Below are 27,882 nucleotides of genomic sequence, written 5' to 3'. Positions count from 1 at the left end.
ACCAAGCCAGGCGCAGAGGAGGGACTCAACGAGCACTCTGGCTCTTATTCCTGGCTCTTCCTGTGGGCCAGGCATCCACACAGCAGCTCACTGAATCACCTCAAAGACTGAGCTTACTATTCTCCCCATTTTTCAGTTGGAGAAACTAAGGCTTGGAGGTTGGGCTCACAGTCTCACCACTAGAAAGTGGCAGAACTAGGACTTGAACACAGACTGGTTCTCACCTCCTTCCTTTCCCCCCATCCAGGCCTTGGCTTCCCTTCTTCCTGCCTGACTGGAGGTCACCCTGTCCTGGAATTTGCAGCATCTTAAACCTAGCCCAACTGTGACTTTGCAGCTCACGTGTGGGCAGGGACTGATGGCCTCATGGAGGCATACAGATGGACCTCTGGCTCCCAGATATATTAGGTATTATGATTAATAATTAGTTATTCCAGGACTTCCCTGGGGGTCCAGTGGCTAAGAATCTGTACTCCCCATGCAGGGGGCCCAGATTCAATCCTCAGTTAGGGAACTAGATCCCACACGCCACAACTAAAAATCCTTAGGTGTGACAACTAAGATTCCTATGCAGCCAAAGAAATATTTTTTAAAAATAATTATTCCCCAGTAAGCAGTGCTCTTCTGGGAGCCATGATGGAGGGAATGCAGGTCTGGGTGAGGGCAGGGGTTTGGACTCAGCAACTGTCCTAGGAGATCTCACCTCCGGGCCTTTGCACTCTCCATTCACCTGCTGGGAACACTCTTTCCTGCAAAATCCACCTGTCTCCCTCCCTCACCACCTCTGTTCAAATCTCACTTTTTTTTTTGGCAGGCACGTGGACTTTTAGTTCCCGGGCCAGGGATCAAACCCGCCCCCTGTGTTAGAAACGCAGAGCCTTAACCACTGGCCACCAGGGAAGTCCCCCTCAAATGTCACTTTTTCAGTGAGGTCTTCTGGGACACCCTCTTGAAAATTCTGCCTCCCACTCTGGGCCCTCCCCAATCCCTTGGAATTTTTCCCCCTTAAAGCAAACTACTACTCTCTCAGACATTTTCTGTGGGTTTTATCTGTGCTTTGTTTATTCTCTGGCTCCTCAACTGGAGTGCTAGCTCCAAGAGGGCAGGAGATTTGTTCTTTCAAATTCCTCCTGCTGAGGACAGGAAGCAGCTGGTGTGTGGCAGATGCAAAGCTTTGTGGACAGGAGAGCGCCTCTTATCTGCTCCTAGAAGCAACCTCCATTGCTGGTTTGTGTCAATCTCTGCATATCTCTCCCGAGCAGTTACAGACCAAAAGTAACACCAGAATACAGAGTGGCTTTTTTCTTCCCTGAAATTGTATCATCTTGTCTGTATCATTTCCCGGCATTCCTCCTTCTTTCAAAAGACACTGTATCTAGTGAGCACACTCATCCCTAGACACTTCCCCTGCTGTGTATAATCTTCCATTACAAGGTTATTACAATCCCCTGTTGATGGACACCTAGGTTGGCTCCACTTTTTATTTTTTCCTCAGTCTCGACCAATGCCTATGAATCTTTGCGTCCACATCTTCCACATCTCAGGGCAGAGAGATGGGCAGTTGGAGGGTCTGCACCTTCCCTTTGGGGCTGCTAACATCTCTTCTAGGAGTTTTTCTGAAAGACACATTCCCGTGAAATGGTATGTGTAGAAAATCTTCATGGCAAAAGACTTGAAACAACCTAATGCTCAACAATAGGGGATTGGCTAAATAATGGTGAAAGGGACCAAATAGTGCCACAAAAGATTACCATCTTTTAGTATTATGAGACTAGTATCACAGCTGTGAAAAGGAAGATAGAGCCAGATGTATAATTATGAAATCACTTTTAAGATACACTTTTTTAAGAGAGAGGAAAAACAACCCCAAAGTATGGAACAGCTTTTAAAAGATGCTACCATTTGGTTAAACCAGGGAACATAAATCTACCCGCCTACTGAATGTTCACTGAACATGTCTAGATAACTGTGCTGTCCAAAACTGTGGCCATGGGCCACATGTGGCTGTTTACATTTAAATGCCATAAAATGGGATAAAATTTAAAAGTTGAGTCTTCATTTGCACCAGCCACATTTCCAATGCTCAACAGCACATGTTGCCAGAGGCTATTTTATTAGAAAGCTATCACCAGAGAGTGTTTCCAAAATTGTACAAAAGTTCTGCTAGACAGTGCTAATACAGAGCAGGGGCCAATAAGCTACAGCCCAAGGACCAAATCTGGCCCCCTGGCTGTTTGTGTCAATAAAGCTTTATTGGCATCCAGCCACTGCCATTCATTCACGTATTGTCTCTGGCTGCTTTCATGCTACAACAATGGCACTGAACAGTATTGATGAAGACTGCTGAAAAGATTTACTATCTGGTCCTTTACAGAAAAAGTCTACCAACTGCTGTCCTAGCAGAAGACTGGTGGCTGCTTCTGGTGAAGGAGAGGGGAGGAGAGCTGCGGATAGGAGGGGAGTGCTGGTAGAGAGACTCTCCCCTGTGTATTCTTCTGTACATCCTCCATTATAGCTCACATGTATGTGTTAGCTGGCCAGAAAATAAAAATAAAAGATGGTGAGAAGTAGCCATGCTGATTTATTCTCCCACTGATGACGCCCAGGGGTCCCCCTCCCATTTCCAATCTGGAAATCATCAAGCTTCATACAATTTTGCCAAGCGGATGGGCAAGAAATGGATCTTGTTGTTTTAATCTGCATCTCCTGGGCAAGAGATGAGGAATCTTTAAATATGAATACATGCTTATCTACTCATCCATCAGACCTCCAACTCTAAAAAGCCAGGGATTCTGTTGATCTCAGTCACCGCAGCATCCCAGCACCCGCGCGGGGCCAGCCAAACAGCTGGAGCCCAATAAATGTGTGCCAAGTGGATGAATGAGGGCCTGAGGGAACAGGGCCCAGGGCTGGGGCTGTATTACAGGCTGGGGATTAGTGGAGACAGTAGTGGGCATCGAACACCAAGCCTAGCTCCTCCAAGGCAGGCTCACCAATGGACCTAGGGCAGGCCTGGCTCCCAAGCAGGCCAGAGCTGGCGGCCCCATGGGCAGGAGCCTGGGGACACCCTTCCCAGGGATGGTGCGGGGGGAACCTTGGGCTCCAGGCAGGAGAGAGATTATATATTCATCAGAATCTTAAACAAAAGCCCCACGGCCGCCTGTCAGCAGGCTCTGGCTTTTATGGTAATCGGCGATGAATTACCCACAATGCCTGGCCAAGCGCAAGTGGTTCTTGGCCCAGATCCTAAACTAATTTTTATATGTTCGTGTGTATATAATTTCGCTCACTCCCTCCAGTCCCACTTCCATCATTAGTGGAAGCATCGGGGGAGGGGTGAGGAGAGGGAGCAGAGGGAACCCTGGATGTAAAAGCAGAGGGTGCTCATCAAGACCCCCCTCCCCTCCCCGGGCTTGCCTGGCACCAGGCCCTGGACTCAGCGCCTGTGGAGGTGGGAGATGAGTGCCAAGCTGGAGCCAAGGGGAGTCTGGAAACCACCAAGAACCAAAGCTGGCAGCCCCGGGGGGTGGAAAACGCCCAGAGAAGAGAGAGGAGCAAGGTGGGGAGGATGTGTGGGCCCAGGAATGTTGAGCCGAAGGCTGTGCAGCCTGAATCAAGTGCCCTAACCACTCTGGGTTTCAGCCTCCTGGTGTGTGAACCAGACCTCCTTTGTATCTTGAACTGGAGGCTTTTAGTGAATATCTGCATTTCTGCCCTAAGAGCCCCAGTGGAGCTTGGAGCTGGGCAAAGCCCCAGCCCCATCTAAGCCCAAATGTATAGCTGGTTGTGCTCTAAATGCTTTGTACACATTAACTCATATCACTGCTGCCTTCTCTTACCATCCCCATTATACAGATGGGGAAACTGAGGCTGAGAAAAGGATGTGCCACTGGCTTGTTGGTGGCAGGGGACACCAGCCCCAAACCACACCCACAGGCTGACTTTGGAGCCACCAGCTCCAGGAGGCCCCCTCCAATACCTGCAGAGAAGCACTTCCTTTGCTCCTGGAAACCTTAGTGGATGTTCTGTTAACACAGGGGTCCCCATGCCTCTTCCTCCCCGTCCTTGCAGACACTCAGGCCAGAGATCTGCGAGCTATCCTCAATTCCTGTCAACCCCACCCTCACCCACTGCTTGGCCAATCTACCAACTCTTACAAAAAAACAAAACAAACAACTCTCCAGAATCCACCCACTTCTCCCCGCTTCCCTGCCTCCATCTGGCCCAGCCCCATCATCGCTCACCTGAGCAAGCACTGCCCTATCCCCTCCCTGTCCTCCCCTCTCCACTCCCCTCCCTCCCTCCCTCGGCTCCAGCCACTCTGGCCTACTCGCTGTTCCTTCAACACACCAGGCATGGTCCTGCCCCAGGGCCTTTGCACAGCAATTCTCTCCCACTCCTCCAGGGAACAACTTTACCCCAGATCTTCACATAATTCACTCTCATTTCTTGCTGGTCTTTACTGAAAGATCACCTCCTCAGAGAGGCCCTGCCTTGATTCCATAGCTAAAATAGTTCCTTCCTTATCACCCACCCCTCTCCCTGGCTCTGTATTTCTTAAAAGCAACCTGTAGCCCTTTAATAAATAATCTATTCATTTGTGTATTGGTCTTCTCCCTGCTACACTTGACAGAGGCAGGGCTTTGTCTTCTGTGTTCTTCACCACTCTATTCCCAGCACCTTGGCAGGGCCCAGCACACAGGAGATGTTCAATAAATAGAAGAATCTCTAGACTACCCCCCACCCCGCCCCACAGCAGGATTCTGAACCCAGAGGAGGCACTGATTGTTTACTCAACACTCAGAAGCTTTTCTTGGGGTCTGAAAGAAAATTTTAGATCTGAAACTATGAGGGGCTTCTGCAACTAGTCCAGTGGCAGCAGCTAAAGAATAAAAACATCCATGCTACGAAACCATTCAGAAGCCAGTACGCACTCGCTAGTGGCTGAGGCACTTGTAGGGTGACCAGGTGAGATCCAGCAAATGCTAAGATGCGCATGCCATAGGATTTCCCTGGTGGCCCAGTGGTTAAAAATCCACCTTCCAATGCAGGGGGCTTCCCAGGTGGTAGAGTGGTAAAGATCTGCCTGCCAGTGCAGGAGATGCAAGAGCCGGGGAGTTGATCCCTGGGGGTGGAAAAGTCTCTTGGTGAAGGAAATGGCAAACTACTCCAGTATCCTTGCCTGGGAAATTCCATGGACATAGGAGCCTGGCGGACTACAGTCCATGGCATCACAGAGTTGGATGCAACTGAGTGCGCGCACGGACACATTCCAATGCAGGGGACACAGGTTCGATTCCTGGTCGGGGAACTAAGATCCCATATGCCATGTGATCAACTAAGTCTGCATTCTGCAACTACTGAGGCCATGTGCCACAATCAGAGAGCCCACATGCCACAACTAAGGAAGACCCGACGCAGCCAAATAAATAAATGCAAATAATTATTTTTAAAATGTGAATCCCCATAGAATCTGTTACTTGTGCTTGAAACCTGTGCATGAAAAGCACTGTGGCTTATCTCACAGGAAAGTGAAAGAGAGGGATGGATGGGCAAGACCATCAGGAGGGGAGCGGGCATGACCATCAGGAGGGGAGCGGGCATGCCAACAGCATAATACACAGCCCAGAAAGAAGCAGGCAATGCCTTCATACATACTGCATCTGTGTGAAAAAGAAGAGCACAGAACAGTGGGCATAGGATGTGTGAATAAGGGTGGAAGAGACCGGGAGACCTAGATTTGCTAATGTTTAAGTAACAGGACTTCCCTGGCGGTTCAGTGGTTACGAGTCCACCTGCCAATGCGGGGACATGAGTTCTATCCCTGGTCCCGGAAGATCCCACATGCCGCAGGGCAACTACGTCCACGTACCACAACTACCGAGCCCACATGCCCTAGAGCCCAGGCCCCACAATGAGAGAAGCCACCACAGAGAGAAGCCTGTGCACTGCAAGGAAGAGTAGTCCTTGCTCGCCACAACTAGACAAAGCCCACGTGCAGCAGAGAGACCCAGAACAGCCACAAAAGAAGGAAAGATTAACAATAATAACAACACCTGTTAACATTTTAAGACACACATCTCACCTAATTCTCTCCCTTTTACCAGGAAGGAAACTGAGTCTCAGAGAGGTCAGCCCACTTATTCAAAGTCACACAGCTTGGAGGTGGCAGAGGTCACCTGGTAGCCCCAGAGCCTGGCCGAGGCTGAGGTGACAAAGCTGGCCTGCAGCTCAGCTCAACACCGAGTATACAGTAAGTGTCCCATAAATGCCACGGAGATGCCCAAGGGCAAAGGGAACACAGGCAGAGACCATGCTCAGGCAGAAACAGTGAATTTCCGAGCAGTGGATCAGGTGTTTGCTAGGAGAAGGGATGAGGGCTTGAGCAATCAACTCCTTTGATGCTGGGAGCTGGGCATCGGGGAGTTAGATGGCTGGCTCTGAAGAGAACAATTGGCTGCCAATCTCATTTCCTCCTGTGACAGAGATGGGCAGGCCTGGCCAGGACTCACGGCTGGCACAAAGCCAGGGCCAGTGGGGACCTCCCCACCTGTCACCCATGATGTGTTCATCAAGAGCGAGGGGAAAGTCATAACCATCCAGAGTGGGAGGCTGGAGGGCTGGTGCGAGGGCCCCTTTTGGGTGGGGAGGGGAGAGCCTGGCCCAAAGTCAATGTGGCTCCTGGCAAACATTTCCTCCTCTCTGTCTCAGCTAGACCAACTCACCATCCAACCCATGCTTACGGAGAAACGTACGGCAAGAGATCTAAGACCACGAGTTTGACATGAGTTTGGTCCAGGCTCTGCTCCTTGCTTACTCTGTAACCTTAAGTAAGTCATTTTCCTTCTATGAATCTTGTTTCCCTGTCTCTAAAGTGGAGTCATCACCACCTGGCCTGGCACAACCACCCTAAGCCATGGGTTTCAGATTCAGAGCAACCCAAGTCTGAATCAAGGTTTAACCTCCTTGCTGGGTGGCCTTGGGCAAGCAGTTTAAGCAATCTGGGTTTGTTTTTATCTTTCCTGGACTAGGAAAATGGCAACCCATGCCAGTCTGCTGTTCAGCTTCCCTGGTGGCTCAGTCGGTAAAGATTCCACCTGCAATGCAGGAGATGCGGGTTTGATCCCTGTCTTGGGAAGATCCCCTGGAGAATGTAAAGGCAACCCAGTCCAGCATTCCTGTCTGGGAAATCTCATGAACAGAGGAGTCTGGCAAGTTACAGTCCATGGGATCGCAAGAGTCATATACAACTTAGTAACTAAACTACCACCAGTCTGCTTTTCTTCATCTTTAACAAGGAGTTAAAGAGTCCTTGTCTGAGCTCCTGGATCAAGCCATGCCTGAAGCTTGTATATTCCAAATCAATTCATCTGCTTTTTTTTTTTTTTAACTGAAGTCAGTTTGATTTGTGTTTCTCCTCTTTTCAAGCTGTCTGCCCACTGTGCATCTGAGGATGGAGCCTCCTTAGGAGCAAGACAGGGAGCTGAGGATAACCTTCAAGGCTATCCCTGCTCAACAGTCAACCTGCTGAATTTCAAAGAGACCCAAACCTCTGGGTCTCAGGTCTCTCAGAATGCAGATGCTGGAATGCAATACGCACAAGTCATCATCCAGATCCTGGACTGAGGGCAGTGCCTGTTTACTGAGCACCTACCTCGTGTCCGCTAACTGGCTGCCTATCACGGATCCACTGGTCTAACATCTACCACGATCCATTTAGAGAGCACCTACAATGCGCTGGGCCTCATGCAAGACACAGGATTTAACTGCTCCACCTTGAGGGCTCACAGTGACCACGTGAGGAGTCTTCGCCCATGCTGTTCTCTCTGCCTGGATCCCCTCCTGTCTCTGCCCAGGTAACTCCTACTCAACCACCACATCTCAGATTAGCTGCCACTCCCTCCAGGAAGTCTTTCCTGACCTCCCCTCCCACTGTTCATTCTTGGAGACTTTTATCTTCTTTCCCTCATCCTCAACCAAATTCCAGATCTGGCAATTTCTATATTGCATTGAGTTTAAGCTGCATCATTATTTTATGTGTCAGTAAGAAAGAAAAAATGCTGCCAATTAAATTGAACATGACTGCTTGCCTTTTTTTTTTTTTGGCCACACCAGGCAGCATGCGGGATCTTAGTTCCCCAACCAGGGATCGAACCTATGTCCCCTGCAGAGGAAGCACAGTCTTAACCACTGGGCCACTAGGGCAGTCCCTAGACACAACTTTCTTACCACACAGAATTATCATTTGACAGCAACCGAACGGGTTTTTTTAGACTTCTTTGGACACAGACTTTGATCACCTTTCTCTCCTGAACATAAGTGGAAAGTGTAAGTAAAATATACGTACAAGTTTTCCTAAAACACCTCTGGTTCCAAGTCCAGGTCTTCTGAATTGCGTTTCATCCCACTGCTGCTGACTCAGGGTTTTGCACATGGCACCTGGCCCTATGTGGCCAGGCTCCAGACAACTAGAATTTCCCATGGTTGACTGCCTCAAGACTTCCCTCCAAGCTTCTGACATCCGTACTAAGGAATCCATGGAAGGCACTGACAATCCACGGAAGGCTCCCATCCACTCTCGTATGGCCCAAGCACTGTAGTTGGTCAACTAACATTTTGGGGGCCATGGTGGTCAAGACAAGGATAACCAGTCTGCCTTAAATGGTCTGGCACACAGCAGGAGCTAAAGAAATATTATTGGGATGACAAGGAAAGAGCTGAGTCTGATTCCACCAGAAATGGGGAGTTCAGAGAGGTTGGGCAAAAGCCATAATGTCACACAGCTAAGTAACATCACACAAATTCAAATCCAGGATCTTTGGTTTTGTCCTGGTATATCTGCCGACAGTATTGACAATATACTTTACTAAAATGGGGTAGAGTGGGGATTCCAACCAACTTCTTGACTAAGAGAATGCAAACTCACCCAAGCCTTTACATGCATGGGGGAAAAAAAGGTACAAATGAACTTATTCATAAAAGAGAAACAGACTTATGATATTGAAAAGGAACTTATGGTTCAGTCAGTTCAGTCGCTCAGTCCCTTCCGACTCTTTGCGACCCCATGAAACGCAGCACGCTAGGCCTCCCTGTCTATCACCAACTCCTGGAGTTTACCCAAACTCATGTCCATCAAGTTGGTGATGCCATCCAACCATCTCATCTTCTGTCATCCCCTTCTCCTCCTGCCCCCAACCCCTCCCAGCATCAGCGTCTTTTCCAATGAGTCAACTCTTCGCATGAGGTGGCCAAAGTATTGGAGTTTCAGTTTCAGCATCAGTCCTTCCAATGAACACCCAGGACTGATCTCCTTCAGGATGGACTGGTTGGATCTCCTTGCAGTCCAAGGGAATCTCAAGAGTACTCTCCAACACCACAGTTCAAAAGCATCAATTTTTCAGCACTCAGCTTTCTTCACAGTCCAACTCTCACATCCATACCTGACCACTGGAAAAACCATAGCCTTACCAAAGAGGAAACAGGGCACAGAGGGATAAAGTAAGAGCTTAGAAAGAACGTAACAGACACTACTACACATAAGATAGACAACCAACTGTATGGTACAGGGCACTATATGTTCTTTAATACTCTATATGAGAAAAGAATCTGAAAAAGAATGAATATATGTATACATATCAAACGAGTCAATCCTAAAGGAAATCCACCCTGAATATTTATTGGAAGGACCGACGCTGAAGCTGAAGCTCCAATACTTTTGCCCCTGATAAGATAAGCCAATTCATTGGAAAAGACCCTGATGCTGGAAAAGACTGAAGGCAGGAGGAGAAGAGGGCGCAGAGAATGAGATGGTTGGATGGCATCTCTGACTCAAGGGACGTGAATTTCAACAAACTCTGGGAGATGGTGAAGGACAGGGAAGCCTGGCAAGCTGCAGTTCATGGGGTCGCAAAGAGTCAGACATGACTTAGTGACTGAACAACAATATGTGTAACTGAATCACTTTACTGTACACTTGAAACTAACAGTATACTCCAACTATACGCCAATAAAATTTACTATAATTTAAATATACATGTAAAAATATAAATTATACAGTTCAGTCGCTCAGTTGTGTCTGACTCTTTGCAGCTCCATGGACTGCAGCACGCTAGGCTTCTCTGTCCATTACCAACTTCAGGAGCTTGCTCAAACTCATGTCCATCGAGTTGGTGATGCCATCCAACCATCTCATCCTCTGTCGTCCCCTTCTCCTCCTGCCCCCAACCCCTCCCAGCATCAGGGTCTTTTCCAATGAGTCAGTTCTTCTCATCCGGTGGCCAAAGTATTGGAGATTCAGCATCAGTCTCTCCAGTGAATATTCAGGACTGATTTCCTTTAGGATGGACTGGTTTGATCTCCTTGCAGTCCAAGGGCCTCTCAAGAGTCTTCTCCAACACTACACAGTTCAAAAGCATCAATTCTTCGGCACTCAGCTTTCTTTATGGTCTAACTCTCACATCCACACATGACTACTGGAAAAACCATAGCTTTGACTAGACAGACCTTTGTTGACAAAGTAATGTCTCTGTTTTTAAAATTATAATAAATTGGGTCAACTTATATATGGGTTTCCCTGGTGGCTCAGACAGTAAAGAATCCGCCTGCAATGCGGAAGACCTGGGTTCAATCCCTGGGTTGGGAAGATCCCCTGGAGAAGGGAACGGCAACCCACTCCAGTATTCTTGTCTGGAGAATCCCCATGGACAGAGGAGCCTAGAGGGCTATAATCCATGGAGTCACAAAGAGTCAGACATGACCGAGTGACTAAGAACAGCACACACATAAATTAGGAAGAAGTAACGGCCATGGCGTGCTTAGGGAGCAAGCTGCACCCCAGCCAGGTCCCCCAGCCACTGCGCAACATCTAGCTCTGTGACACTGGGCAGATGACCCAACCTCCCAGGGCCTCAGCTTCTCTGCCTGCCAAATGGGTATCACAGTTGCCCATGAGAAGTCTGCCTTCAGATTCTATCCCAAATCTCCCCACTTCTCCCCTATCCTCAGTCTCCACATGGTTCACTCCATCACCCTGCCTGGACCACCAGTACGGTCTCCTCTGCCCTGCTCCCCCCACCCCACCCCCATGATGTAGCCTCCCCGCAGCACCCAGAAACCCAGAAGGCTCCCATGGCATCTAAGGCAGGCACCCACCTCCCTCCTCTGCCCAAAGGTCCTGCCCACCCTGCCCCCAGCTGTCCCTCCCTGCCCTCCCCTCCCCTCTCTGGCCCCCTGGCTCACTCTGCTCCAGACACATGGGCCTCCTCACTGTCCCTCCAACACCCCAGGCACATTCCTGCCCCGGGTACTCTGCACAGGCTGCGCTCACTCCCCTGAACATACTCTCCCCCACATATCCACTTGGCCCCCTCCCTTAGCTCCATCAGGGCTTTACTCAAGTTGTCAACTCCTCCATAAAAAGCTGTCCCAAAGACTTCATTTAAAATGACAGCCCTGGGGCTTCCCTAGTGGCCCAGTGGTTAAGGCCCTTAGTGGTTAAGTGCCCCTTCCACTGCAGGGGGCACAGGTTCGACCTGCGGTTGGGATATTAAGATCCTGCTTGCTACACAGGGCAGTCAAAAATAAATAAATGTAAAAAATAAAATAATGACAGCCTTCATCCCTTCACTCACGTATCCCTTTTCCTCTTTTATTCTGTTCTCTTATCACCACCTGACATGACGCATCGTTTGCTTATTATCTCTTCCTGATCACAACCTGAGCGCCACAGAAGCACGCACTTCCTCCTGGCAGGGCCCCAGCGGAGAGCCCGGCACACAGTAGGTGCCCGGATGGCACGGCACAGATGTGGGGGTGGTAGCCACAGCTGAACCAGCCATCCATCGGGCCTCTGGGGCTGGCTGGGAGCGGAAGCCCCCACGCCTCCTCCAGGGCCCTTCCTGTCCCCATTTCTGAGCCATCCCTGGACTCTGCCCTCTGCCCCCTTTCCTGAGTCTCCAGCCAACACCTGCTGAGAAAACGCAGGAAGCAGGGGCGGCCTCCGTGGTGCCTGTGGCCTGGGCCAGGCATGTTCCTCCGGACAGCTTAATCCCTGCCAGGGTGGGAGGGAGGCCCCAGAGGCGGAGCCAGGGTCTTCCAGCCAAAGAAAGAGACCATCTCCCTGATCCCGCTCCCAGGAAGAAGTGCCATGTTAGAGGTGCCTGATAACTATTTAGGGAATAGATACATTATTATTATTTCAGCCACACGGCAAGTGGGATCTTAGTTCCCCACCCAGGAATCAAACCCGCACCCCCTGCACTAGAACCCCAGTTTTAACCACTGGACCACCAGTAAAGTCCTAGATGTACTAATGACAGCCACCGTGTCACCCTTACTCCGAGTCCAACAGTGAGGTTTCGCACTTACTAACTCATCAGATCCTCCCAGGGATCCTGGGAAGATGAGCATCATCATTTCCCCTATTATACAAGTAAGGACACTGAGGCCAGGAGGTGACATCACAGCAAGGGAGCAACAGAGCTGGAACTCAAACCCAGGCCCGTCTGGTTGTGAACCACTAATCAACATGGCCTCAAAGTATAAAACATGGCAGGAAAACATCGGCAACATCTACAGAGCATTTGCTGTGTCCTCAGCCCAAGGTGGAAGAGGGAAAACAGCGTGGGTGCTTCATCTCCTGGTCACCTGCCCACAATCTGTTGATATGGGCCCATTCTATGGATGAGGAAAACTGAGTCCACAAAGGAGGAAGTGATTTCCTGAAGGTTCCCAGAAATGGCAGTGCCCAAAGCTGGTGCTAAATTCACTCCATTCTTCCCTGGGATGGGTCACGGAGACTGTTTCTGAGATGACTCACTTGCTATAATGAGGCTGGCTCATACCTCAAGAATACCCACTGTGTGATCCGGGCCCCAAGTGGAAAATCCTCAGGGGTATCATTTTTAGGTGGGTAAACTGAGGCTTCAAGAATTTGAGGCATGTACCTGAGGTCTTGAGATGTTCACTGACTGGTGAATCGAGGCTCAGAGATGTTCCTCTATGTGCCCAAGGCCACACAGCCAGCAAGAGGTGGCACCAGGACTCAAACTCAGGGCTTCCCAACCAGACTTGGAACTGTGGGCTGGCATGAGCCTGCAGTGGAAGCTCTCAGCTCTGCAAACCAGACACCCCGTGGCCGTGATGGAGTATCCACGGGGAAAAACACTGCGAAACCCCAAATGACAAGTGTTGGGATGGAAACAGCCTTGTGCGTGGCTGGGCTGCTTCAGGCGTAAAAATGAGCGGGGGGAGGATACCTAACACCAACTGTATTTTTAAAAATCCCACAGCAATAAGGAGGTTGGCCCGTCAGCACGGCGTCACATCCGTGGGCATGCAGAAGCCCAGAACGCAAGGACGCGGCTATTTTAAAGGGGCTATTTCTGGAGGCCGAGGTGAGAACGCGGGGGCGAGAGGAAGGATCAGGAGCAGCCGCTGAACGGCCTGAACTGGCCGACTGTGGGGCGGGCCACAAACAAGCGAAACGGAAGGACTCGGGAGCCACCTGCTCAGTTGCTTCCAATGCAGGCACTGCCTCCAGCCAGCTAAAGACCTGAGGCGTCTCAGAGCCCCATTTCGTGCCTTGTGAACGGAGACCTGTGTATGCAACACTCTCAGGGGGCCCTACTGTGTGCAGGTGCTGCTGTGGACACAGTGGAGACAGGAAGAAAGGGGGTAGATGGTAAGTAAGAGGAATATGAAGTAGAGATGGCAACAGTGCTTCTAGTAAAAGCAGAGCCAGAGCAGGAAAGATGGGGAGACAGGTGGAGAGGCGAATTTTGCAATTAACAACCTTACAAGTTATTTCACAAATAATGACTTTGCAAACCTCAATAGAGATGGGGAGGAAGCCTCACTTAAAAATGAGCAGAGACCTAAGGAGGGAAAGAAGAAAAGTGCTTTGTCCCAAGGCTCACTTACTGATGTTATTAGGATCAGGTTGGGCTGTAGATGCCCAAAAAACAAAAACAAAACAAAACTCACTGGAGAGGCATAATTTCTCTCTTCACATAAAGGAAGCTCCCAGGTGGGCCTCTCAGGGCTGTTTTGCCCACCCCTAATCATCAGGGTCCAGGCTCCTTCCATCTTTGATCTCCCATTCTTAGCCATGAACCTGCCTCACAGTTCAAAATGGCTGCCTCGTTGCCTACCATCACCTCCATATTCCAGTTGGGGAGGGGAGTAGGGTAGAAAGAAGCATGTGCTACCTCCCTTTGAAGGCATTTCCAGGAAATTCTGTTCATTTATCCCACTGGTCAGAACTGAATCGTGTAGCACAGACAGCTGCAAGGTATACTCAGAAACGTTTGGTTTTTTTTTTTTTTTTTTCCACCAGGTAGCTATGGACCCCCAAAAGTCAAAGGGTTCAACTGCTGTGGAGGAGAAAGAAGGGGTTTTGAGATACTCTCCCCCACCACAAACATGAAACCCTCCACTCCAGGATGCTTTTCACTCATCCCAGGCTCTGCTTCCCCAAAGACCCCAAGGTTGCAAACTGCGGCTGCAGCTCAAGTTCAGGCTCCGTGTTTCAGGGGCCGACCCTTGCTAAGCACCCGGGCCCAAGGCGCCAGGCATTTCCCATCCCACCTCGTGCCTGCCTGGGGAGGCTGCCCAGCCAATTTATCTCCTTCTCCTCAGTAAACAACTGTCAGGGAAAATAAATAGTTTTTAATAGGCTCATTAATTGAATTCAGGGAGAAATAACCTTCTCCCGAGGCTGTGGAGAAGGAACACTCAGACACACAGAAGAGAGTCCCAGGACCCTGGTGTGAAGGTAGAGACCCCCCCAGATAGTCATAGCTGTGTGCAGCAACATGGACTCCACCAGTAAGGGGACCCTTCCCCTCCTGGGCTTTTTCCAGCGTCCTCAAGGCTGGAAGTCTCCAGTGGGTGCTAACTGGGCTTTAACGCCTCAGTAGCCCTTGGCCTCTGCTCTAAGCCTGTGGCGGCAGCAGGATGATTTAATGTCATTTTCTTTCTCTCTTTTTTTTTTTGCTCTCATTACATTTATTTTAAAGGTTCTGCCTTCTTATGTCAAGGACATACCAGGTTGCCCAATGACGAGAGTAAAATTTTTCTCCTCTAAGTTTTCAAAGAGGGACTTCCCCGGTGGTCCAGTGGGTGGGACTCCACGCTCCCAATGCAGGGGGTGAGCCAGATTCGATCCCCAGTCAGAGAACTAGATTCCACATTCTTTAACAAAGATCCCACGTGCCATAACCAAGACCTGGTGAAGCTAAATAAATCAAGTTTTGTTTTTTTTAAGTTTTCAGAGAGAATGGGTTTTTAAGAAAACTACCAAGTCTTCCCTGATGGGGCTTCCCAGGTGGCTCAGATGGTAAAGAATCTGTCTGCAATGCAGGCGACCCGGGTTCGATGCCTGGGTTGGGAAGATCCCCTGCAAAAGGAAATGGCAACCCACTCCAGTATTCTTGCCTGGGAAATTCCATGGACAGAGGAGCCTGGCAGGTTACAGTCCATGGGGTTGTAAAGAGCCGGACATGACTGGGCAACTAACACACACACAGTGTGTGTTAGACCAGGGAGGTGGGGGCAAAAGGCACATGTCTGGGTGGTGTTTCAAAAGAGCTCTGGATGGGGAATCTAGAGAGGTCACTGCACCTCATCGGGTGATTGTGGCACAGAACTGACTCCCCCAAAAACCTGCCTAGGGCTCTGGCCACACAAGTGTGACTTGGTTTCCCCACCATGGCTCAGTGGTCCTGAGGTGGGCCTCCTGTTACCATGGATCACAGCACCGGCATGGCCTGCGGTTCTGTCTGCCTGGGGCTAGTCCCCAGCTCCTGGCGGCACTGCAGCAGGAGACTCAGCCCTGCTGTGAAAAAGCAAGACTTGAGCCAAATTACTCCCAGGAGTCCCAAACCTTTCGCCCCCCTCCAAAGCTCCATTTGTAGGTCCCCCGATGTGCCCGGAGAAGGCATTCATCACCATACTGTGTCTCACGACGTTTAGCCTGTTACATCTTCACCGTGCCAGCACGTTCCAAGCAGACTCGGTACAGACCATTCTAATCGTTCAAAACAGTCTTGTTCCCCTTTCACAGACAAGGAGACTGAGGTTCAGTCAGGAGACTCCAGGGGCCCAGAGTCATGCTATGCAGAAAGCCAAGGCTCGAACGCAGATTCTTCAAATGCCAAATGTGATCCCCCATAGAAAGCTTGGCCCACTCTTAGGGGCATCTCGGTGACTTCTCTACCTCTCTGGCTGAATGTTGTTGGTTTAGTCGCTTAGTCCTATCCGACTCTTTGCAACCCCATGAACTGCAGCACAACAGGCTTCCCCGTCCTTCACCCTCTCCTGGAGTTTGCTCCGGCTAAATGTACAGGGTGTCAGTGAACAGCAGAGTCAGCCGAGTCTTAAAATCTCCTGGCCCAGCTACTATGCCCTCTGGGGATCCCCTGTGTTCCTCTGGGTTTCTCATCTTCTCAAGAGATAGGAAACCTCCTGGACTGTTTCAGGGTTCCCTGACCCCATGGCACTTGTCCTCAGAGGCCCTGGCTCTCAATAGCCATTCATCATAGCTTCTGCAACAGACAGCTCAGGCATGAGGCGATTCAGAGAGGGCGAGTGAGTGGCTGAAGTCACACAGCACCTCCACTGGGGTCGTGGGTCTCCTAGCAGCCCTGCCCAGGGCAGAGGGAGCTGAGCCAGGGCATCTGAGCTGCTGATGTGGGGTTTTCCCAGCCATGACCCATCTAATCTGGACAATTAGACACGCTGGTTCTAGTGCAGGAGGGCAGCTTTCAAAAGCCTGGCAGGATGGTCTTGGGGGAGGGAGCCTGGTGGAGCTCCCCTCCTGAAAAGCGGGTCAGACAGGCTGTAAAACGGCAGCTAAGAAAGTGAGATATTGACCAAAAAGTTTGTTCGGGTTTTTTTCATAAGGTATTACAGAAAAACCTGAATGAACCTTTTTTGGCCAGGAAAAAGGCTACTGTGGAACACTGGCCGGATGGGGTTGGCCCAGCCAGAAATGGAATACCCAGCAGAGGAAACAGCAAGGACAAAGGCCTGGAGGTGGAAAGAGAAGAAAGGTCAGCGTGGCCGATGCAGAATGAGCGAGGAGGGAGAGGGTAGAGAAGCCGGCAGGGGAGTGGATGGCAGGGAGGGTTTGGGCTCACCATCCAGAGAGGCAGAGTAACTTGCCTGAAGCCACTCAGCTCATAAGAAGCAAAGACGGACCTTGAACCCAGACCGGCTGACAATGACGCCCCTTCATCTTCGACCGACCTCCTGGCTACATAATTGCTACCTGCGAAATGAAACCGCAGAGCCTTCTTTCGCGAAAATTATTAACCATTTCAAGAAAGCAACAGCAGATCATTCAACCAAGTTCAGACCCTCTGTGAGCACAAAAATGCACACAGGCAACCCTGGAAAAGGCTCCAGCGAGCCAGTTCCTCGTCCTTACTCTGTGCCTCAGTTGCCCCCATCTGCCACCTCTCGGAGCTGTTCTAAGGATGAAAGGACAAATTTCAGCAAAGCTTGAGCCCTGGGTCAGACACGCAGTGTAGGCTCCACAACCAGTGACCTCATGTAATACTGGTTTATTTCCCCTCTGTTGTAACTGTTTGGGCAATTGTGGATGTGGGGTTCCATCCACGTCTCCCCCAGTGGTATGTGAAGACAGGTGGGGGTGAGGGGGTGGGGAGGGGAGGTGAAGCCACAGTCATTTAGTCCCTGCTTGTATTCCCAGGTGGCACTAGTGGTAAAGAAGAACCCGCTTGCCTATGCAGGACACACAAGAGACTTGGGGTTGATCTCTGGTTGGGAAGAAGACCTGGAAGAGGAAATAGCAGCCCACTCCAGTATTCTTGCCTGGAAAAATCCCACGGACAAATCCCACGGACAGAGGAGCCTGGTGGGCCACAATCCATGGAGTTGGAAAGAGTCGGACATAACAGAAGCACACACACACGTGTACCCTGGGTGCCGGACCCCATATCCACATGACGGTGTTTAATTCCTGATGCAGCAGGCAGGACATGTCCCCATTTCCTGGATAAGAAAAGCGAGGCTGGGGGAAGGAAGAAGGGGTGACCTCACACGGCCGGGGAGGGCCTGTATCAGGATTCGAACTTAGCACTCTGGCCTCCAAAAACTAGGTAGGGAAAAGAGGAAAGACCTGGCCACGGCAGCCCCTTGGCATCCCAGATCCACCACTAGCTCCGGAAAACCCCAGGAACCATGTGTCAGGGGCAGTTTCCCGCTTGCGATGATCAACTGGGCCATGGGGGCCAGGACAGGTGGGCCGAGGGAACATTTGGGATCTCAGCATTCGAGTCCAGGAAGGCAGTCCAGGGCGCGGGAGGCGGACATTCACAGATAAGCCCATAATACCCCAGCTGCCTGATTTCTCTCACTGCCTGGGCTGTGGAGCACGTAGCAGGTTTTTGACAGCTCAACATCACTGACATCTAGAACCCAGTCATTCTCTGTTGCAGGGGGTGGGGGTGGGGGGCATCCCAGGCGCTATGGGGTGTGGAGCAGCATCCCTGCCCTGCCCACTGGATGCCAGGAGCATCCCCTAGTTGTGATGACCACAGATGTCACCAGACTTCACCCTGTGTCCCCCCAGGGTTGGGGGAGCAAAATCACTCCAGGCTGAGAGTCACTGCGGCAAACTCCACAGATAACATAGGCGACCCAGTGCCCCAGCTCCGAGAACAAATAGGTACGTTCCAGAAAAGACACGAGGAGAGGAACGGGTCCTGCGGCCAGCAGGTAATTCACGGCACTGCCCTGCGGGACCAGCCAGCACAGCATTTAATTGCAGTCAAGTTTATCATTATGACCAATATTAATATAATCAGAGTCAATGTTTATTGAGCGTGGTCCGCTGGCCCAGGCCCTGTTTTCAGCCCTCCCCAGGAGGAACAGCACCCCTACCTTCAAATAACCCCTCCAGATGGCTGCGAGTCTTCAGCCTATTTCACAGCCCAGGAGACTGAGGCCTGGGAATGGCAAGCGAGGGGTTGAGCCCAAGCAAGCGGCAAATGGAGGTGTTGTAAGGAAAAGAACGACCCGAGAATGGAAAAATAGGGCAATTTCATGTAAAAAAAAAAAAAAAAAACACAAAAAACCAAAAACTAGATTTCTGGTTTTCCTTGGAGAACCAGGAAGACCAGGGTTGGGGGGGGGGGGGTCTGTCCAGCGCCCCCTTGGCATGACCTCTCCAGCCCTGATGGGCCCTAGGGTTTAAGAATGACATTTTTGGACTTCCCTGGTAGTCTAGGGGTTAAGACTCCGAGCTTTCACTGCAGGGGGGCACGGGTTCGATCCCTGGTTGGGGAAGATCCCACATGCCATGCAGTGCAGCAAAAAAAAAAAAAAAAAAAAGACAATGAAGTTTCTGCCAAGTCTTCTTCTCTAGACCAATGTGAAGAGACCCAGCCCACCTTCTAGTGGGAGGCTCAGCCCAGCAGGCACACAAGCAAGGTTGGTGCGGCTGTGTGGCTTTGGGCAAGTCCCCCTGCCTCTCTGGGCCTCAACCTGAGAGCTGTTCCTGGAGGTGCTTCCAGAGTTCCCAGGTTTCCTTCCACTAGCAACGATCTTTGCACCCAAGCTCTGGGGGGCTTTCAGCAAACCCTAGCTGCATGTGTGGAAAATGCCATGCAAACTCCTCAGGGTCAGGACCCCACGAGGTCCCCTACCTCTCTTTTCCGTTTCCTTCTTCTCCCGCCACACAGCGTCACATGCCTGCCTTCTCAGCTTTGAACTTGGTGTTTCTAATACCTGTTCAACTCAGAAGGCCCCCCTCCACTCCCAGACAAAATAGTGGCCCCGTCACCTGCTGGGGGCCACTGGATTTCCAATCTCCACAGAACCCTACTGTAGCCAGTCTTTTTCCTGCTTATTTATGTACTTACTTGCTGTCTCTCCCGAGAAACTACAGGGTCCAAGGGATGGAGGGCCGAGCCTGCCTTGTTTACTGCTGTATCTCCTGAATTCTATTTTCATTTGCTTTTATTTACAAAAAGAAAGCAAGTGAAAGAACGTACCAAGCCCTTTCAGTCTACCGGCACAATATTCACTCGTAAGTGAAGCAAAGGTCCCATTTTACAGATGAGGACACTGAGGCACATGGTGTCTTCACACCCAGTCCAAGGCTCCCCAACAGGTCTACGTCAACAGTCTGAGGTCCCACAGTTGGTGAGCAGCAGAGTTGGGATTTGAACCTAGGGTCTGGCTCTCAAGTTCTCTGGCCACCAGTATTCAACAAATACTGACTAAATGGATGAACGATTGAATGAATTGGCAAATGAATGAATGAAGGCTGGCACACCAAGCTGATAAACTTGAGCCCCTCCCAGCAGAGCTGAAGCCAAAGCTGAGCCCGCACAGCCCTGAATCCTCCGGGACCTCCCCCTAGGCACTCACCTAGATTCACCATAGACCCTGGAAGTCAGGGGGCTACTGCCTGGGGTCTCAGGAGCACCCAGATTCCTGAGGCAACCACCTGCCCTCCCTGCCTGCCTCGTCTGGCCTCCCATGGCTCAGATCCTGCCAGGCGCCTGGCCCAGTCCTGCTGCAGATATGGGGCGGCCTTGATTAGGCAGCCAGTGACGGGGAACGCCCCAGTTTGCAGTGGCTGAGTCATCCTGACATTGTTCTCATGCTGGACCCCATGAGGGGCTGAGGGTTCCAGGGGTGGGGGGGAAGCTGCTGGGGAGCCCTCACCAGGCAGGTCTGGCTACATATAGACACAGCACTTAACACAATTGTTTGATTCTCCCAACAACCCTACAGGGTGGAGAGTATCACCACTCCACTTTACAGTTGTGAAACAGAAAGCACAGAGAGCCTGAGCAGGCTGCCCCAGGTCACACAGCCAGCGAGTGGCAGAGGCATAATTTGAACTCAAGCCACTTCAGAACAGAGTCCACATTCTGAGGAAGGCAGCTGGGGGCCCTGGGGTCTCCACAGTGACTTTCCAGTGTACCCCACAGGGGAACAGTCATCAAAACTACTTCTCTGACAATGGGGCAGCTAGAGCCCCCCCTACTCCTTCCCAGGAATAAAGACTTCAGGTTCTGGCAGCTGCTGGTCCTGGGTAAGATTTCTGGTTCTCTCATATGTGGGCTGTGTGACCCGAGGCCAGTGAAGACCTCTCTGTGTGCCTCAATTTTCCTGTCTGCGAAATGGGGTTCCCAGCACGCGCCTCAGGTGCTTACTCAGCACGGGACCTGGAATGTACGCCAGCCCCAAATAAGTCGGATCAGCTATTATTATTCCCCGACATCCCCTCATTTGCTGATCATGGGGTTAATTATAAGTGGCGTTAAATTATACACACACAGACGCATCGACCTCCCTTTCCCAGAACCCCTGAATTTTCACCAACACTCAATTACCCACGTGACAGCACGGCAATAGAGCATCTTCCTGGCTTCTCTCCACCTGGCCTGCCTCCATCTGAGGGGCCCAGCCCTCTGTGACAGAGGCCAAGACACCCCTCGGGGGCTGGGACCGTCATAGGATGAATGCAGCCGGCGATGGCCACGTCCAAGAGCCGAGGCATGCTGTTTACCGACAGCGTCTCCTGTCGGGGTTCGCTGTAAGGCAGGCTGCGATTGCTCTCTGATCTCAGGGACGGAGGAGCACAGACAAGTTAACCAACCAGCCCAAATATGCACAGCAGGGTGGGTGCTGGAAGTCAGGATCCCCTGAGAGTGTCAGTCGCTCAGTCGTGTCCAACTCTGCGACTCCATGGACTGTAGCCCGCCAGGCTCCTCTCTCCATGAAATTCTCAGGCAAGAATGCTGGAGTGGGTTGCCATTCCCTGCTCCAGGGGATCTTCCCAACTCAGGGATTGAACCTGGGTCTCCTGTATTGCAGGCAGATTCTTTGCCATGTAAGCCACCAGGGAAGCCCCAGGACTCCCTGAGCCAGAGGCATGTCCTCCTTTTGCAAGAGATGAGGCTTGTACACGGAGAGGCTAAGGAACAGAGCCGAGGCCACACAGAGGGAGAGGGAGAAAAGGGATGACTGGGAAACCAAAAATTGGGATTTTTCAGTTTTCCTAGGAAGGTTGGGGCCTGGCCTTCCAACAAGGGACTAATGTAACAGTAAAGATTTCAAAAAAAAAAAAAAAAAAAAATCGAAAACGAAAAAAACCTCAAAAGCCACAGGGACCATCCAGGGAGTTCTGGACAAAATCTGTTCCTTCAAAAACAGGATATTTATCGGAGCGGGGTCCTGTGACCCAGAAACCTGAGTTCCAAGCCCCTGGATCAGGGGAGAATCCATGGGAACATGAGAGTGCAGGGATGCTAAAAAAAAAAAAAAAAGAAGAAAACCTGGGTGTGTTTTCAGGTATGGAATCCTTTTGGCCTCCGCAGGACCGGGGGAACTGAAGTGGGATTCCATAGCCAGCCCAGAATAGCACCAATCCCTAGGTCCACCCCATGGAGAAGGAAATGGCAACCCACTCCAGTACTCTTGCCTAGAAAATTCCATGGATGGAGGAGCCTGGTGGGCTACAGTCCACGGGGTCGCAAAGAGTCAGACACGACTGAGCAACTTCACTTTCTTTCTTTCTTTCTAGGTCCACCCCAGCCAGACCCGGGGGAAGGGTGGGGGGAGAGGTAGGGCAGTTCCCCAGAGCAGGGAAGAGAGACAAAAATAAAGCAACACAGAAAGTCGGGGCCTGTCCGTGAGTCACTCCCACCCGTTCGTTAATTCTCGCCTTTGCAGAAGTGTAAGCCAATTGGATTTTTCATGTTCCCCACGCACAACCCCCCACCCCAACACTTCTGAAATATCAGCCAGAGACAAGACAGAATTGGTACGGCGGGGTTCTTTGTTTTTTCTTCCTTTGTGTGTGTGTGTGCCTTTTCTTTCCTTAAAGAAAAAAGAGAGAAGGGGGGAATCCGAATACTACACTCAAAACCCGTAAGAGTCCAGAAGCCCAGAGGGGATGGCAAATTGGACCGCGGGGTTCAAAGACCCAGATGTCACCACTTTCTGTACATCTCAAGCTATGATCTGCCTGGGTCGAGGCTATTTGTCCTGGTGATGGGGTGACAGGCACTTGAAATCATCCCTTGCCCCGTCCAGCACTTCATCTTCTCCAGCGGCAAGCCAGGAGGCTTTCTGGTTCCAGGTAGAAGTCAGACCAAATTTTTAAAACCATCTGAAAAGCGCTTGTTCTCCCCAGCGCAGTGGTGTGACTTTTCTTCTGTCCACAGTCCCACATGGGGTTTTGTTGGCTTGGCACCTGGATCTTGTCGCCTGTTCCCACTGTGAGGCCCCTGCCTGGTGGGCAGCTGGGGTCTCTCCACATCCCACCCCCCCCCCCCACCGCCCGCTGGGCATCTTTTGCAGCGGGGAAGGACAGAGCAAGGGCACAACAGGGGTGCCTCCTCCTTGTAAATTCTGGGAAACGGGACGCCCGCCCACGGAGGGTGTGCCAGAAGGCTGTTCTGGGTGCAGAGGAAAATGGGGTGGTGTCTCCCAGCCCCTGGCCAGGCCCCCTGCCTCTCTCCAGAAGCACAAGCCCTTCCCCCTCCCCCCAGAGAGGACACCACGGCCCACAAGGAGCCTGCCGGGCCGCTGCACTTCCCAAGAACCTTCCTCTGGCTCCGGAAGCCTCTACAAATGGAACCTAATGCAGTCGGGGCTGTGAAGCGGGGTGGGGGGTGGGAATTGCTTTCAGCTGAAAACGTTAAGCTTTGTCAATTATCCCCCAAACCCGACAGGTTTATAAATATCCGTCTTTATTTTTAGGGCTTTCCTCTCCATCCTGAACTCTATCGGTGCCCCCCCACCGCCGCCGCCGCCCGCCCCCTCCAAGCAGCGGCTGCACTAAAGTCACAGGAAGCAGGTGAAACTTGGGGGGCCGAGTCTCGGAGCCACGTAGGCCTTACCCGGTCCTTCCCTGCCCGGCCACCTCTCTGACCATCCTTCAGGCTGGAGTAATCAGCACAGCCACAGGTCTCCCGGCGCCTGGCTCCTGGGAGCGGCAGTTGGAGATGCGCGGTGCTCCAACACCTGTGACAGGCTGTTCCGTGCCCACCCAGATGGCAGAAGGGGAAACTGAGTCATCCATGGAAAGCCGTCTACTGAGGAGAGGTGGAGCTGTCCCCTAGACCGATCCTGATCTAGGGGAGGCCAGGCAGACCCCCACACTCTCAGTGGCCCAAAGAAAATGGACACACAGTCATGGTTCCAGAATTGTCCCCCCCAGATGCCACCGCTAAACTCCTGACGTCCAGGAGCTTCTCCCCTTCCACCTGCTCTGACAACTCAGCCCAGAGCCACCACTCTGGGCTCAAAAATGCCTCAGGTCTCTGAATGGGGCCCCCAGACAGGCAAAGATGCCCGGGATCCCCCAGGGAAGCAGGGGAAAAAGAAAGGCGCTAGGAATGATTCAAGGAGTTAGAAACAGAAGCACTGTCAGTGGGTGATGATTCCTGTGCGGGTGGCAAGCGGGCACCTGGCTGGCAGCGCCCTTCCTCTGTGCCCACCTCAAGGCACGGGACCATGGGGGAGGAGGGTTCACCCCAAGGAGGCCGGCCTGCACCCCAGCAGCACCCTCCAATGCCATACCCCGGCCACATCAGAATGACCCATGCCTCTGCTCCCCTCCCCCCGACTCCCCGCAGAGAATGGGGAGTGGGCCAGCCCTGGCCTCTCCTGGCAGGACAAGTAGTGACATGACAGCACCAGCCCTCTTCACCCCCTGGGGGGCCGATGTCATCGACTGGGTGGCAGGAATAGAAAAGCACATGAGCTCACCAAGCAGGCTGGGTCTCCCTCGACGTTTTGTTTGCCTGAGCCCAATTATACCAACTCTCAGGACAATCGCGGGTGGCTGCCCCCAGGGGGCTGGGGGGACCAGGGCCCCACGCAGAAGTGCACCGTCACGTTGAAGGTGTCCCCCGGGCCCAGAGAACCGGGCAAGATGAAGCCTTCTGGAGTGGGGGGAGGAAGGGAGACAGGACAGCAGGCATCCGGAGATGCCCCCTCGGAGGGCACAGCGGGGGAGTGAGAGTGGGGATCCAGCCGGAGACCCAGGCCCAAGTTGATGGGCTCTGGGATTGACCGGGGGCGGAAAGCAGCCGCCCCCAGCCCCAGCTGCCTTCCTTCCGTAGCCAAAGTATCAGCTGGCAGAGGAAGAAGAGAGCTGAGGGACAGAAGGCAGGCGAGATTGGCAGGGGGAGGGGGCACAAAGGAAGGGGACCCTGGGTGGGGGAGGGGCGTTATGCAAATGGAAGAATCGACCCAGTCCCTCGGCCATTAATAAAAGCTCCAGCAGCAGCAGCAGCTGCTATCGGCAGAGGTAGAGGCACGGGATGACTGGCTCTCCTCACGGATGGAAGAGGGGGAAGGAAGCAGGGCACCCCAAACAAAAGGGACCCTCGCCCTGCACCCCGAAACAGCAACAGTGGGGAACACTGATGGAAGGCCAGAACCCCAACCGCCAAAGTCCAGCAGGGGAGATCACCGGGGGCCCAGAGCGGGTGGGACCCCGACCTCAACACCCTCGAGGACCCTTCGGCTTTGTCCCTGCTTCTCAGAGTCCTAATGCCCAGCCTGGACGCCTCAGACACCTCCCTCCCCAATTCACGAGCTGTTGGCCAGGCTGGTTTTTCAGGGGTCTGGCGGGAGACCGAAGGGCCCCACGCTCAGAATGAGGACTCCCGCAGATGGAGATGGGGGGAACAGGGAAATCCCAGCTGAGCCTGAGAAGAGGAAGGGAGGCACCACCCCCCAGATGGAAGCGCTCGGGAGGTTCGTTACGTTTGGGGGATGAGGACCCAAGGGGGTGGCTAAATTTGAGGAAGGACTGCAGAGGATAGGACATTCCGAAAAGCTGCATATTTACGGAGCTACTAGAGGAAGGTCTGAAATCGGGGGAAGGATCACATAAGAGGAGATTCCAGATTGTGGGGGGGGGTGGTGGCTGAGAAAAATATATATATTGCACTTGGGGTTGGGGGGATTCTCTGATTTGAGAATTTCAGAGGGAAAGCAGTTGAAGGGGGGAGGGTTTCTCTGATTTACGGGGAGTTTCGTGGGGGTAAGTATCCAGGATTTGTGGACAGGTGGAATCCTAAATGTGGCAGTGTTTCCATAAGGAGCGGTGAACTTGGCCGTAACTCGGTCGAAACCCTCGCGCCCAGAGTACCGGCGCTCTAACTCGGGGGGGAGGGCTTCCCTCTGGGTAAGGGGCCCCCCGCGCCCCCTTCAACCAGGTTCCGACGGCTCCGCCCCCAGGGATGACGTCACCACCCTTCCTCCCAGCCCCCAAGGGGGCTCCCAGGGCGTGCAGAACCCGCGAGGCTGGCAGCTGAAGGGGCGGCTTCCCCTCTCCCGGGATCCCCACGGGGCCCCCAGCTCCTAGGGGAGGTCGGGCGCCCGCACGCGCGCCCGCCCGCCCGGGTCCGTGGGGCTGGGGGCTGAGTCTTGCCCCACTTGGGGGATCTGAGAGGGGGCGCTGGGTCCGCAAAAGGGTGGGGCAAGACAAGGTAGCGGAGGGCCACCCCCCCACCAAAGAATAGATGAGACCGAGAGGGCGCTAGGGGGAGACAGTATTGAGTAGGGGGGTCTCTAGGGGAGGGGGATTAAAGAGCGAAGGAGGCGGGCACAGCAGCCGCCCTGGGCGCACCGTCCAGTCGGTGCCCCCCTCGCTCTCACCTGGAGGCACCTGTCCCGGGCTTGTCTCCACTCCGGGGCGCCCGCGCGCCCCCAATCCTCAGCACAGCGCCCCCTGCCTCCGGGACCCGGCCGGGGAGCCTGGCTGGGCGCCGCCGGAGCCAGCACCCGCTCCGCACACACGCGCGTCCTCCCTCCGCCCCTTTGCCCCGCCCGCAGCCCGGGGTGGTGCAGCCGGCGGCGCTGGGCAGCTTCCAACGCCGCGCTCCGGGCGAGTCCAGCCCAGCCCCCTCCCCGCCGCGAAGCCCCCAGCCCCGCCCGCCGAGCTCCCTCCCCCGCAGCCCCTTCCCGCCCCGGCCCAGCCCCTTAGGGGCATTGTTCGGACGCAGCCTGCCCGGCGCAGCGGCTGGGCGTGCAGCCGGCTGCAGCGGAGCATCATCCGAGCACAATGGCCGTACAGGCTTCCCCGGCACAAAGCCGGCGCGCTGCCCACTCCGCCGTCTCCAAGTCCCCCACTGGAGCGCCAGCATTTCTTTGAATCGAATTCCCCCTTTACCTGGAGGCTGGCTGAGCTGGGCTCCCCCGGCTCTGCCCCGCTTCACATCCTGGCTGTTGCATGGGATTCGAGCGGAGCCCGAGCGCCAGCGGCTCGCGGCGTGCGCGCGCCGGCCGGGCTGCCGGGCGGGCGGCGCGAGGACACTCACTGCGGCTCGCGCTCCCCTCGCGCCGGCTCGCGCGCCCCCCCCAGCCGGTGACGTCATCCCTTCCGCCACCGCCGCCGCCGCCGGCCGGGGGCGGGGCCCGCTATGGCGCGTCACTGCGCAGCCGCGCAGCCGCCACGCCCCTCGGCCAATGAGGAGGCTTGGTGGGGGCACGTGGCCCGGGGCGTTTAAAGGGCTGTAGGAGCACGTGGGGGTGTGGGGCTTCGAGGGACACGTGGGTGGCGGCGTCAGCAGCAGGGACCCCTCTGACCGCTGGTCCCCCCGTTAGCCCCAGGGCATTTGGCACAAAGGTCATGGTGCTTGCCATCCCCTGCTCTGGACTCTGCCCTGGCTTCCCAGAGCCCTCTGTATAAAATCCAACCTCCTCTGTGAGACTCACTTCTCCGCACTGGCACCCACCACCCTCTTCCAGGTGTCCATGCTTAAGCCAAACCAGCATCCTACAGTTCTTCCAGTCTACTCCTAACAAGATCTTGCTCCTGCTGTTCCGTCACCTGGCATAGACTTCCCCGCGGCACACCCCGCCCCTACCCCACCCCCCGCC

At 53.2% G+C, this 27,882-nt stretch overlaps 1 protein-coding gene across 1 annotated transcript in view; it reads right to left on the bottom strand.

The window, feature by feature from the left end:
* Nucleotides 1–27,350, bottom strand: part of PTPRS (protein tyrosine phosphatase receptor type S) — a 109,985-nt gene extending 82,635 nt beyond the window's left edge. The window contains exon 1 of the mRNA XM_065917980.1: nt 27,173–27,350. The gene's annotated coding sequence lies outside the window, so the exon portion shown is untranslated. The remainder of the gene's footprint in view (nt 1–27,172) is intronic.
* Between the last annotated feature and the right edge of the window lie 532 nt (nt 27,351–27,882).

Source organism: Muntiacus reevesi, chromosome 1 (assembly GCF_963930625.1).
Source record: "Muntiacus reevesi chromosome 1, mMunRee1.1, whole genome shotgun sequence".
NCBI lineage: Eukaryota > Metazoa > Chordata > Mammalia > Artiodactyla > Cervidae > Muntiacus > Muntiacus reevesi.
The sequence above is the reverse complement of the archived record's forward strand: the minus strand, read 5'-3'. Positions and strand labels throughout refer to the sequence as shown.